At 43.2% G+C, this 13895-nt stretch overlaps 1 protein-coding gene across 2 annotated transcripts in view; it reads right to left on the bottom strand.

Moving 5' to 3' along the window:
- spag6 (sperm associated antigen 6) overlaps positions 1–13895 on the bottom strand; it is a 137909-nt gene that overhangs the window by 114569 nt on the left and 9445 nt on the right. The window lies entirely within an intron of this gene.

The raw sequence follows: 13895 nt of genomic DNA, 5'->3' as shown, positions 1-13895 counted from the left end.
TAGGATCTTTATGTCCTCGCTGTCCACGGGAATGGTACCGGAGGATTGAAGGGAGGCGAATGTTGTCCCCTTGTTCAAAAAAGGTAGTGGGGATAGTCCGGATAATTATAGACTAGTGAGCCTTATGTCTGTGGTGGGAAAGCTGTTGGAAAAGATTCTTAGAGATAGGATCTCTGGGCATTTAGAGAATCATGGTCTGATCAGGGACAGTCAGCATGGCTTTGTGAAGGGCAGATCGTGTCTAACAAGTTCTTTGAGGAAGTGACCAGGCATATAGATGAGGGTAGTGCAGTGGATGTGATCTACATGGATTTTAGTAAGGCATTTGACAAGGTTCCACACGGTAGGCTTATTCAGAAAGTCAGAAGGCATGGGATCCAGGGAAGTTTGGCCAGGTGGGCTCAGAATTGGCTTACCTGCCGAAGGCAGAGGGTCGTGGTGGAGGGAGTACATTCAGTTTGGAGGATTGTGACTAGTGGTGTCCCACAAGCATCTGTTCTGGGACCTCTACTTTTCGTGATTTTTATTAACGACCTGGATGTCGGGGTAGAAGGGTGGGTTGGCAAGTTTGCAGACGACACAAGGGTTGGTGGTGTTGTAGATAGTGCAGAGAATTGTCAAAGACTGCAGAGAGACATTGATAGGATGCAGGAGTAGGCTGAGAAGTGGCAGATGGAGTTCAATCCGGAGAAGTGTGAAGTGGTACACTTTGGAAGGACAAACTCCAAGGCAGAGTACAAAGTAAATGGCAGGATACTTGGTAGTGTGGAGGAGCAGAGGGATCTGGGGGTACATATCCACAGATCCACGAAAGTTGCCTCACAGGTGGATAGGGTAGTTAAGAAAGCTTATGGGGTATTAGCTTTCATAAGTCGAGGGATAGAGTTTAAGAGTCGCAATGTAATGATGCAGCTCTATAAAACTCTAGTTAGGCCACACTTGGAGTACTGTGTCCAGTTCTGGTCACCTCACTATAGGAAGGATGTGGAAGCATTGGAAAGGGTACAGAGGAGATTTACCAGGATGTTGCCTGGTTTAGAGAGTATGCATTATGATCAGAGATTAAGGGAGCTAGGGCTTTACTCTTTGGAGAGGAGGAGGATGAGAGGAGACATGATAGAGGTGTACAAGATAAAAAGAGGAATAGATAGAGTGGATAGCCAGCGCCTCTTCCCCAGGGCACCACTGCTCAATACAAGAGGACATGGCTTTAAGGTAAGGGGTGGGAAGATCAAAGGGGATATTAGAGGAAGGAATTTTACTCAGAGAGTGGTTGGTGCGTGGAATGCAGTGCCTGAGTCAGTGGTGGAGGCAGATACACTTGTGAAGTTTAAGAGACTACTAGACAGGTATATGGAGGAATTTAAGGTGGGGGCTTATATGGGAGGCAGGGTTTGAGGGTCGGCACAACATTGTGGGCCAAAAGGCCTGTACTGTGCTGTATTTTTCTATGTTCTATAAAGAGGCAATTGAGGACGACAAATACTTAGAAAAAGTTAATAATCTGCATCTTTATAATAAGCAGATAACTGAAGTGGGAATACAGGCAAATGGTTTTGAAAATAAATTTGCATAAATGAAAGCTTAAAGGCCTGTATTCTAAATTGATAAGAGGTACAAGAATGAAGTTAACAGAGGCATTAATCAGAACCAGTTAATAGCTACAGAAGAGTTGCTTTCAAATATTAGTTATAGCAGGGAACTGGAGATGCAGCTCGATGACCTTCACCTGGTCAGGGAGAGCGAGGAGGTGATAGAAAGGAGTTATAGGCAGGTGGTCACACTGGGGCCACGGGAGACAGACAGGTGAATAACAGTCAGGAAGGGGAAGGGCAAGAGTCAGGTACTAGAGAGTACCCCTGTAGCTGTCCCCCTGAACAATAAGTACTCCTGTTTGAGTACTGCTGGGGGGCGGGGGGGGGGGAAGACAGCCTACCTGGGGGAAACAACAGTGGCCATGCCTCTGACACAGAGCACAGAGTCCGGCCCTGTGGCTCAGAAGGGTAGGGAAAGAAAGAGGAAGGCAGTAGTGATAAGGGACTCTATAGATAGGGGGTCAGACAGACGATTCTGTGGACGCAGTAAATAAACTCAGATGGTAGTTGGCCTCCCAGGTGCCAGGGTCCAGGATGTTTCAGATCGTGTCCACAATATCTGCAGTGGGAGGGAGAACAGCCAGAGGTCGTGGTACATATTGGTACCAATGACATAGGCAAGAAAAGGGAGGAGGTCCTGAAAACAGACTACAGGGAGTTAGGAAAGAAGTTGAGAAGCAGGACCGCAAAGGTAGTAATCTCAGGATTACTGCCTGTGCCACGTGACAGTGAGTACAGAAATAGAATGAGGTGGAGGATAAATGCATGGCTGAGGGATTGGAGCGGGGGCAAGGATTCCGATTTCTGGATCATTGGGACCTCTTTTGGAGCAGGTGTGACCTGTACAAAAAGGACAGGTTGCACTTGAACCCCAGGGGGACCAATATCCTGGCGGGGAGGTTTGCTAAGCTACTGGGGAGAGTTTAAACTAGAATTGTTGGGGGGTGCAAACCAAACTGAAGAGACTGGGGAAGAGGTGATTGGCTCACAAATGGAGAAAGCTTGGAGACAGTGTGTGAGGGAGGATAGGAAGGTGATAGAGAAGGGATGCGCTCAGATAGATGGTTTGAGATGTGTCTATTTTAATGCAAGGAGTATTGTGACCAAAGTGGATGAGCTTAGAGTGTGGATCAGTACTTGGAGTTATGATGTGGTGGCCATTACAGAGACTCGGATGGCTCAGGGACAGGAATGGTTACTACAAGTGCTGGGTTTTAGATGTTTCAGAAAGGATAGGGAGGGAGGCAAAAGAGGTGGGGGTGTGGCACTGTTGATCAGAGATAGTGTCACAGCTGCAGAAAAGATGGACGCCATGGAGGGATTTTCTACATAGTCTCTGTTGGTGGCAGTTAGGAACAGGAAGAGGTTAATAACTCTACTGGGTGTTTTTTTATAGGCCGCCCTATAGTAACAGGGATATCGAGAAGCGGATAGAGAAACAGATCCTGGAAAGGTGTAATAATAAGAGTTCTCATGGTGGGAGATCTTAATTTTCCAAATATCGATTTGGTATCTCCCTAGAGCAAGAGGTTTAGATGTGGTGGAGTTTGTTAGGTGTGTTCAGGAAAGTTTCTTGACACAGTATGTAGATAAGCCTACAAGAGGAGAGACTGTACTTGATTTCGTATCGGGAAATGAACCTGGTCAGGTGTCAGATCTCTCAGTGGGAGAGCATTTTGGAGATAGAATTATGATCACTATCTCCTTTACAACAGCATTGGAGAGAGATAGGAACAGACAAGTTAGAAAAGTGTTTAATTGGAGTAAGGGGAATTATGAGGCTATTAGGCAGGAACTTGGAAGCTTAAATTGGGAACAGATGTTCTCAGGGAAAGGTACGGAAGAAATGTGGCAAATATGCAGGGGATATTTATGTGGAGTTCTACATAGGTACGTTCCATTGAGACAGGGAAGTTATGGTAGGGTACAGGAACAGTGGTGTACAAAGGCTGTAGTAAATCTAGTCAAGAAGAAAAGCTTACAAAAGGTTCTGAGAGCTAGGTAATGCTAGAGATCTAGAAGATTAGAAGGCTAACAAGAAGGAGCTTAAGGAGGAAATTAGGAGAGCCAGAAGGGGCCATGAGAAGGCCTTGGTGGACAGGATTAAGGAAAACCCCAAGGCATTCTACAAGTATGTGAAGAGCAAGAGGATAAGACATGAAAGAACAGGACCTATCAAGTGTGACAGTGGGAAAGTGTGTATGGAACCGGAGGAAATAGCAGAGGTACTTAATGAATACTTCAGTATTCACTATGGAAAAGGATCTTGGTGATTGTAATGATGACTTGCAGCAGACTGAAAAGCTTGAGCATGTAGATATTAAGAAAAGCGTAGAAGGTTGAGGGGAGACTTGATAGAGGTATTTAAAAGTATGAGGGGGATAGATAGAGTTGACATGGATAGACTTTTTCCATTGAGAGTGGGGGAGATTCAAAAAAAGAGGACATGAGTTGAGAGTTAAAGGGCAAAAGTCTAGGGGTAACATGAGGGGGAACTTCTTTACTCAGAGAGTGGTAGCTGTGTGGAACGAGCTTCCAGCAGAAGTGGTTGAGGCAGGTTCGATGTTGTCATTTAAAGTTAAATTGGATAGATATATGGACAGGAAAGGAATGGAGGGTTATGGGCTGAGCGCAAGTCGGTGGGACTAGGTGAGAGTAAGAGTTCGGCACGGACTAGGAGGGCTGAGATGGCCTGATTCCGTGCTGTAATTGTTATATGGTTATATAGGATGTGTTGGAGCTTTTGGAAAACATCAAGTTGGTTAAGTCGCCAGGACCGGATGAGATGTACCCCAGGCTACTGTGGGAGGCCAGGGAGGAGATTGCTGAGCCTCTGGCAATGATCTTTGCATCATCAATGGAGAGGTTCCAGAGGACTGGATGGTTGCGGATGTTGTTCCCTTATTCAAAACAGGGAGTGAAGTAGCCCAGGAAATTATAGACCAGCGAGTCTTACTTCAGTGGTTGGTAAGTTGATGGAGAAGATCCTGAAAGGCAGGATTTATGAACATTTGGAGAGGTATAATATGATTAGGAATAGTCAGCATGGCTTTGTCAAGGGCAGGTTGTGCCTTACGAGCCTGATTGAATTTCCTTTTTGAGGATGTGACTGAACACATTGATGAAGGAAGAGTAGTAGATGCAGTGTATGTGGATTTCAACAAGGCATTTGATAAGGTACCTCATGCAAGGCTTATTGAGAAGGTAAGGAGGCATGGAATCCAAGGGGACATGGCTTTGTGGATCCAGAACTGGCTTGCCCACAGAAGGCAAAGAGTGGTTGTAGTCAGGTCTTATTCTGCATGGAGGTCGGTGACCAGTGATGTACCTCAGGGATCTGTTCTGGGACCCTTACTCTTCGTGATTTTTATAAATGACCTGGATGAGGAAGTGGAAGGATGGGTTAGTAAATTTGCTGATGACGCAAAGGTCAGGGGTGTTGTGGATAGCGTGGAGGGCTGTCAGAGGTTACAGTGGGACATTGATAGGATGCAAAACTGAGCTGAGAAGTAACAGGTGGAGTTCAACCCAGATAAGTGTGAGGTGGTTCATTTTTGTAGGTCAAATATGATGGCAGAATATAGTATTAATGGTAAGACTCTTGGCAATGTGGAGGATCGGAGGGATCTTAGGGTCTGAGTCCATAGGACGATCAAAGCAACTGCGCAGGTTGACTCTGCGGTTAAGAAGGCATACAGTGTATTGGCCTTCAATCGTGGAATTGAATTTAGGAGCCGACAGGTAATGTTGCAGTTGTATTGGACTCTGGTCAGACCCCACTTGGAGTTCTGTGCTCAGTTCTGGTTGCCTCACTACGGGAAGGATGTGGAAACCATAGAAAGGGTGAAGAGGAGATTTACAAGGATGTTGCCTGGATTGGGGAGCATGCCTCATGAAAACAGGTTGAGTGAACTTGGCCTTTTCTCCTTGGAGCGACGGAGGATGAAAGGTGTCTTGAGAGAGCTGTATAAGATGATGAGAGGCATTGATCGTGTAGATAGTCAGAGGCTTTTTCCCAGGGCTGAAATGGCTGCCACAAGAGGGCACAGGTTTAAGGTGCTTGGGAGTAGGTATAGAGGAGATGTCAGGGGCAAGTTTTTTTTTAAAAAACGGAGACAGTGGTGAGTGCATGGAATGGGCTGCTGGTAACTGTGATGGAGGCAGATACGATAGGGTCTTTTAAGAGACTTTTGGATAAGTACATGGAGCTTAGAAAAATAGAGGGCTATGGGTAACCCTAGTAATTTCTAAGGTAGGGACATGTTCAGCACAACTTTGTGGGCCTAAGGCCCTGTATTGTGCTGTAGGTTTTCTATGTTCTAACTTCTTGGCTCTTCTTTAAAAAAAAAAATCAGTAGCGCCCTGCTTCCTACTCCCCAATTTTGTGGGCTTTTATGCCACAGCAGTTGAAGGTACATTTTATTTTGGCATTCTGGGTCCCATAGCAGCAGGAAAATGATAGCAGACTAAAGTAACCACACAGCCATTCAAGAATAATGTAATGGTTCAAATATTTACTGCATGATAACATTTCAAGATCATAAGATACAGGAGCAGAATTAGGGCATTTGGCCCATCGAGTCTGACCCATTTTTCCTCTCAGCCCCAATCTCCTGCCTTCTCCCTGTATCCCTTCATGCCCTGACCAGTCAAGAATCTATCAACTTCTGCCTTAAATATACACAAGACATGGCCTCCACAGCTTTCTGTGGCAAAGAATTCCACAGATTCACCATTCTCTGGCTAAAGAAATTCCTCCTCATCTCAGTTCTAAAAGGACATCCCTATATTCTGAGGCTGTGTCCTCTGGTTATAGACTTTCCCACCACAGAGTGGAAGTTGATAAGATATTTACTATCAAAGCCTTTCACCATTCGATAGGTTTCAATGAGGTCACCACTCATTCTTCTGAACTCTACTGAATACAGGCCAAGAGCCATCAAATACTCTTCAAATGACAAGCCATTCAATCCTGGATTCATTTTTGTGAACCTCCTTTGAACTCTTTCCAGTTTCAGCACATCCTTTCCAAGGTAAGGGGCCCAGAACTGCCCACAATATCCAAATGAGGCCTCACCAGTGTTTTATAAAGTCGCAACATTACATCCTCGCTTTTATATTCTAGTCCTCTTGAAACGAATTCTAACATTGCATTTGCTTTCCTCACCACAGACTCAACCTGCAAATTAACCTTTTGGGAATCCTGCACAAGGACTCCCAAATCCCTTTGCGCCTCAGTTTTTTGTATTTTCTCTCCATTTAGAAAATAGTCAATCCTTTCATTTCTTCGACCATACACTCCCCAACACAGTATTCCATCTATCATTTATTTGCCCATTCGCCTGATCTGTCAGTCTACTCTACTGCCTCAAAACTACCTGCCCCTCCACCTACCTTTATGTAGTCTGCAAACTTTGCAGCAAAGCCATCAGTTCCATCAACTAGATCATTGACATAAAAAGAATCAGTCCCAACACAGACCCCTGTGGAACACCACTCGTCACCAGTAGCCAACCAGAAAAAGTTCCCTTTATTCCCACTCTTTGCCTCTTGCCAATCAACCACTGCTTTATTCATGCTAGAATCTTTCCTGTAATACCATGGGCTCGTAGCTTGTTAAGCAACCTCATGTGTGGCACCTTGTCAAAGGCCTTCTGAAAATCCAAGTACACAACATCAACCGATTCTCCTTTGTCTACCCTGCTTGTTATTTCTTCAAAGAAGTTATGCACTGTTATAACAGTATATATAATTAACAATACCAAAGAAGTGAAATAAAAGGGAAGTGAATAAGACAATTAAAAAAAGTTTTTCTTTAATCTCTAATGAAAATTAAAATTTAATGAATGGGACTCCTATTTCTGGGAAACTGATGTTCTGAAATTTTAGAACATGTGATCATTAAGAAAAGAAGAATTAGATGTGGTATCAGGCTTAAGTGTGAATAAATCCCCATGGCCTGTTGAGGTTACTCAACAGGCTGCTAAAGCAGAACATTCCTGGGGTACTTGGTATACCATTTTAAATTTTCAATGGATGAGGTTCTACAGGGCAGTGAATATAGTACTTCTATTCAGGAAGGGCAGCAGGGATAAATTAGGCATTTACAAGCCAATGAGTATGTCATCAGTGGCAGGAAGGTTTTTGGAAAAATTTGAAAAAAAATTTTAATCCTCATTTGAAAAGACTGTTTAATTAAAATAAGTTAGAATGATTTTCCGGAGGTCCTATCTGACCAATTGATTACTGTTTGAAGAAGTAACAAACTTTTAACAATGAGAGCAGTGAAGTTGATATAGTACATATGGACTTCAATAAGACCATTGACAAGGTCACTGCCAAATATTTAGATGAATTCAAGGCTGGCAAACTGAGACAAAATTGGCTTGGCAATAGGAAGATATGACAATTGGGAGTTTTTTTATTACGAATGAAAGCCTGTGACCAATGATGACTCCAACTGTTATGTATGTTAACAATTTCGATATGAATGCAAGGAGAATGACTAGCACGTCCAGAAATGACAAAAACTGTTGCTATTGTCAATAGTGAAGAGGTAGTCATTGCCTGTAAGCTGACACTCATTTAATAAGTGTGCAGAGCATGGCAGATGGAAATTAATTCTGGTAAGTGTGATGTGATGCATTTTGGGGAGACTAATGCAGAGAAGGCATACACAATTTCTATAGGTTCCTAAGGAGTACTGAGAACCAGAGGGACTTTGGTGTACAAGTCTAATGATCTCTGAAGGTGGTAGCACAGGTGGGTAAGGTAATGAATAAGCAATGCTGATACCTGCCTTCATTACGCAGAGCATATAATACTAGATAAAGTAGGTTATAGTATAATTTTATAAAACATTGGTCAAAGCTAGAGTATTACCTACATATAGAAAGGATTTAACTGTACTGGAGAGGGTGCACGAAATTCAAAAAGGTGTTGCATGGGATCATAAAGAGAGTCTGAAAAGGCTGATCTTCTTTTCCCTCACAGCAGCAGAGGTCAAGGGCATAGAAAGGATTAAAACTGAGAAACTTTTCCACATAGCTGCGGGGTCCAGTACCAGAGGGCAAAAGTTTAAAAGGTAAAAAGCAAACAGAGGGAATTTTTGAACAAATAAACTCTTCTCGGGCTTCCAGCCAGGCACAGGTATCAAGGAGAACCAATGGTTCGATGACAAACTTTGCCATCTTCATCAGGAATAATGCCTGTGCAGGTCCAGTCCAGTGGTATTTATACCCCCATAGTCCATCCCTCCTGATTGATTAGTTCTCATTCAATCAAGTTTCCCATCCCACCAGGATGAGGACTATCATCCAAATCATTAACGTACAACTTGAAAAAAAGTGGTCTTAACATTGACCACTGCAGAACACTACTAGTCACTAGCAGCCAACCAGAAAAGGCTCCCTTTATACCCATTCTGCCTTGTGCGAGTCAGCCAACCTTCCATCCATACTGGTATCATTCCTGTAATCTTGGTGTTAGGAAGGCTGGTTCTTTTCTGGGGGTGGAACTGGATTCCCTGGTGGTGGTGGCTGAGAGGAGGATGCTGCGGAAGCCATGGGGCATTGTGGACAATCCGTCTCACCCCCTCCATGACATACTGGACAAAAAGAGGAGCACCTTTAGTAACCGATCTATTCCACTGAAGTGCACCACTGACCACCACAGGAGATCCTTTCTCCCTGTGGCCACAAGACTCTACAACAACAAATATATGGTTTCATTGCACATCTGTATTTTGCATTATTACTTTGTAAGCACATTTTGTATCTTTCTCATACCTCATTACTTACATTTTGTATTTTAAAGTGTATATTTCTGACTGAGCCACCCTGCAACAATAGTTTCCTTTGGGATAAATAAAATTTTATCTTATCTTATCCACAAATTTGCTGATCCAGTTAACCACATTATTATCCTGATCGTTGATATACACAACAAACAACAACGGATCCAGCAACAATCCCTGCGGCACAGCACTATTCACAGGCCTCCAGTCAGAGAGGCAACCCCTCTCTAGCTTCTCCCACAAAGCCAATGTCAAATTCTTCATCCTGAGTGCTGAGTGACTGAACCTTCCTGCCCAACTACCCTTGCTAAAGTCCATGAAGACAACATCTACTGCCTTGCCTTCATCCACTTTCCTGGTAACTTCCTCAAAAAACTCTAAGATTTGTTAGACCTGATCTACTGTGCATGAAGCCACGCTGGCTATCCTTAATCAGTCCATGTCTATTCAAATACTTAAATTGAACAAGAGAAAATCTTCAAATGCTGGAAATCCAAGCAACACACACACACACACACACACACACACACACACACACACAGTGCTAGAAGAACTAAGTAGCCCAGGCAGCATCTATGGAAAAGAGTACAATCGATGTTTCGGCCTGAAATGTTAACTTTCCTCTTTTCCAAATACTTACATAATTGGTTCCCTCAGAATATCTTCCAATAACTTTCCCACTAAGGCTCACTGGCCTATAATTTCCTAGATTATTTTTAGAGTCTTTCTTAAACAGTGGAACAGCATGGGCTATCCTTGAATCCTCTGGGTACTTCACCTGTTGCTAAGGATGATTTAAATATCTCTGCTATGGACTCGGCAATTTCTGCACTTGCCAACTGCAGGATCTGAGGGAACACCTTGTCAGGCCCTCTGGATTTATCCACCCTAATTTGCTTCAAGACAACAAACCTCCTCCTCTATAATCTGTATAGTGTCCATGAAGTTGATGCTGCTCCACCTCACTTCTATAGACCGTGTCCTTCTCCTGAGTAAATACAAATGTTAAAATTAGCTAAGATCTCACCTCACCTGGCTCCAGACATGAACCACTATTCTGATCTTCCAGAGGAAGAATTTTATCCCTTGCAATCCATTTGCTCTTAACGGGTTTGTAGAATCCCTTAGGATTCTCCTTCATCTTGTCTGCTCAGGCAACTTCATGCCTTCTTGACCTTCTGTCATCTCCTATCAGATTCCCCCTTCTCCAGCCCTTTATCTCTTTCACCGATCAACTTCCCAGTTCTTTACTTCACCCCTCCCCCACCCAGTTTCATCTATCACTTCTTACTCTGACTTCTCAACTCCAATCCTGATGAAGGGTCTTGACCCAAAGCGTCAACTGTTTGCTCTTTTCTATAGATGCTGTCTGGCCAGCTGAGTTCCTCCAGTATTTTGTGCGTGTTCCCTCTTTAAGCCCTCTTGATTTCTTTAGTTACTCTCTTGTATTTCTTATACTCCATAAGCACCCCATTTGTTCCTACCTGCTATGCACCTCCTTTTTTTCCTTAACCAGGGCCTCAATATCTCTTGAAAACCAAGGCTCCCTACACCCATTATCTTTATCTTTTATTCTGACAGGCACATCCAAGCTTTGTACTCTCAAAATTTCACTTTTGAAGGCCTCCCACTTACCAAGTACATTTTTGCCAGAAAACAGCCTTCCCAGATCTTTTTTTTTTAAACTCTTTCCATAAGTATCCTAAAATCTTCCAATCTTATGTCTGTTCTTTCTATGAATTAGATTTCATTTTCCTCAAAAGCACCACCCAACCTCCTCTGCCTAACTGCCTATTCTTTCAATACAATGCATGTCCTTGGATATTAGGTTCCCATCTATTATCTTCTTTCAGCCATGCCTCAGTGATGTCCACAACATCATACCTGCCAATCTCTAACAGAGCTAGAAGATCATCTACCTTATTCCATATAGTACTGTGTTTAGTCAAATAACACTTTCAATCCTGTATTCATCACCCTTTTCAATTTTGCTGTTATTCTTCAATTCATCCCACTCACTGTAATTTTGCTCTATTATCTGCTTGTCCTTCCTCACAGCCTCACTACACACTGTATCTACTTGGCTACCAACTGCCCCATCCTCAACCCTATCACTCTGGTTCTCATCTCCCTGCCAAATTTGCTTAAACTCTCTCCAATAGCTCCAGTAAACCTGCCCACAAGGCTATTGGCCCTCCTTGGATTCAGGTGTAATCCGTCTTTTTTGTACAGGTCAGACCTTCCCAAGAAGAGGTCCCAATGATCCAGAAATCTGAAACCCTGCCCACTGCACCAATTCTTCAGCTATGCATTCATCTGCCAAATCATCCTCTTCTTACTCTCACTAGCATGTGGCATAGGGAGCAATCCAAAGATTACCACCCTGGAGGCCCTGCTTTTCAGTTTTCTACCCAACTCCCTATATTAAACCTTCAGGATCTCCTCCCTTTTCTTACTTATGCTGTTGTACCAATATGTACTACAACTTCCAGCTATTCACCCTCCCACTTTAGAAGGCTGTAGACCTGATCTGAGATATCCCTAACCCTCGAACTTAGGGGGCAACATACCATCTGGGTGTCTCTTTCATGTCCACAGAATCTCCTGTCTGCTCCTTTAACTATGGAATCCCCCATCAATACTGCGCTGCTCTTCTGCTCCCTTCCCTTCTGAGCCACAGAGTCAGACTCAGTGCCAGAGACCCAGTCTCTGCAGCTTTCCCATGATAGGTCATTCAACAGTATCCAAAGCAGTACACTCATTATTGAGAATGGCCACAGGGGTACTCTGTAATGGCTGCCTATTCCCTTTCCCTTGCCTAGGTACCTGCTTCCTGTAAAATAGGGGTGACTATCTCCCTGTAGTTCCTAACTTTCACCTCCTTATTCTCCCACATGATAAAAAACATAGCACTAACTCTGGCCCCAATCTCAGCACACCAGCTATGTGCAAATAGAGAGAAAAAAAACCTTACTAGAAATTCACTTAGAACCTGCACCTGTGCTTGCCCATGCCTGTTCTCGCTGAAGCTTGTTGAACAAAAGCCTCTCACATTCTCTAACACTCACACTCTAACAGTGGCCTGCTGCAACAATGGCCACTCCACTTCACACCTCCATTCTTTTTACTGACTCAAATAAAACTCACTCCCAGCAAGACTTGTTCTTTTCAGTTGGCTCTCACACTGCAATGATGTCTCTCACTCGAATTATCAGCAAGTTGGGAGACAATGCCGATCCAATGCTGGTCTTGTGGCCCATAAATGTGCCTGCAGAGACTAAACTCTCAGCACAGTCAATATCGAGATCGATGGACAGCTGAAGAAGTTGTGCCCAAAATACAAAACATCAGAATCTGAGTTAATTGAGTACCTTCGTTGGACAGAGGAGAACAAGGAATACTACCTACGGCTCCAATATAATATTTCCACAAAAGCCAGAAAGAGCATACAAATGTAGAATAATTAGTGTGTTGAGACTTGGAACTCCTTACATTTCTATTGAAGTATAGAAAGCTAAGAGGGAAATTCATAGAGGTTTCATTAAACCTTCAAGAGTTTTGAGGAGAGACAAAGTGAATAAAGAAAGGTATTTTTTTTAAATCAGAGAGTTAATGACTGACCTATGGTGTTTTTACTTATATACTCAAGTCCACTTGTATCTTAGCCTTTGGTGCATTTGCCTTCCTGGCTGCTTTTTGCTCAATTAACTTACAGGTTCATATAAAATAATGTCGACATCTTTCAATTTCTACAAAAGTGGATAACTTCATTCTCCAACATAATATTCTTCCTACAATTTCTTGCCCATTCAATAAACTGCCTCTCCCCCAAGCTCCACTAGTTAGAAAAAAATAGATGCCTCCATTTATCCTACTCACACTCATGGCAAATTCAGTTATATTACTCTTCACCCTCTAATCCAATGGGTAGGCCCCAGCAGAGATCATTGCTGCACCTCAGTATCCAAACCCACAACTTTTGCTGATAATGCAAAACAATAATAAAGTAGGCCAGGAAGATGACGCAGGGGCCAAAGAAAGGTGCTGGTGTTCAGAAAGATCCAAGTGCCCTTTTATCTGAATCACAAAGTTAACATCCAATACAGGTCACCTAAGAAAAGATTTATTTGCAGAAAAGGTTTACTAGATTGATTCCTAGAATAACAGGATTGTGGTAACACAAGAAGCAGCAAACACACCCTCTACTGATCTTAAGGTGGCAGGCAATTGATGAAACAATTGGGGATGGGAAAGCTTAGGAACATGTCCCATGCAATTCCTGTCACCATGCCCTGAGGCTGAAATGATTGACTGCAACCATTGGAGTGTTTTCCTCTCAATGTATAATGTCTTCAGTGTCCCTCAATTCCAGATTTAAATTAAATGCTGTTTTGATGTCACTTTCATTTTACCTCTGATTCACCTCCTTTGTCTATGTTTGGAAAAGTGCTGCAGCCAAGTGAGAGGGGTGAAAGCAAAACTGGGCAGTGATTAACATGTTATTG

This window comes from Mobula hypostoma, chromosome 3 (assembly GCF_963921235.1).
Source record: "Mobula hypostoma chromosome 3, sMobHyp1.1, whole genome shotgun sequence".
Classification (NCBI taxonomy): domain Eukaryota; kingdom Metazoa; phylum Chordata; class Chondrichthyes; order Myliobatiformes; family Myliobatidae; genus Mobula; species Mobula hypostoma.
Note: the sequence above shows the minus strand (reverse complement) of the source record. Positions and strands in the feature narration are given on the sequence as shown.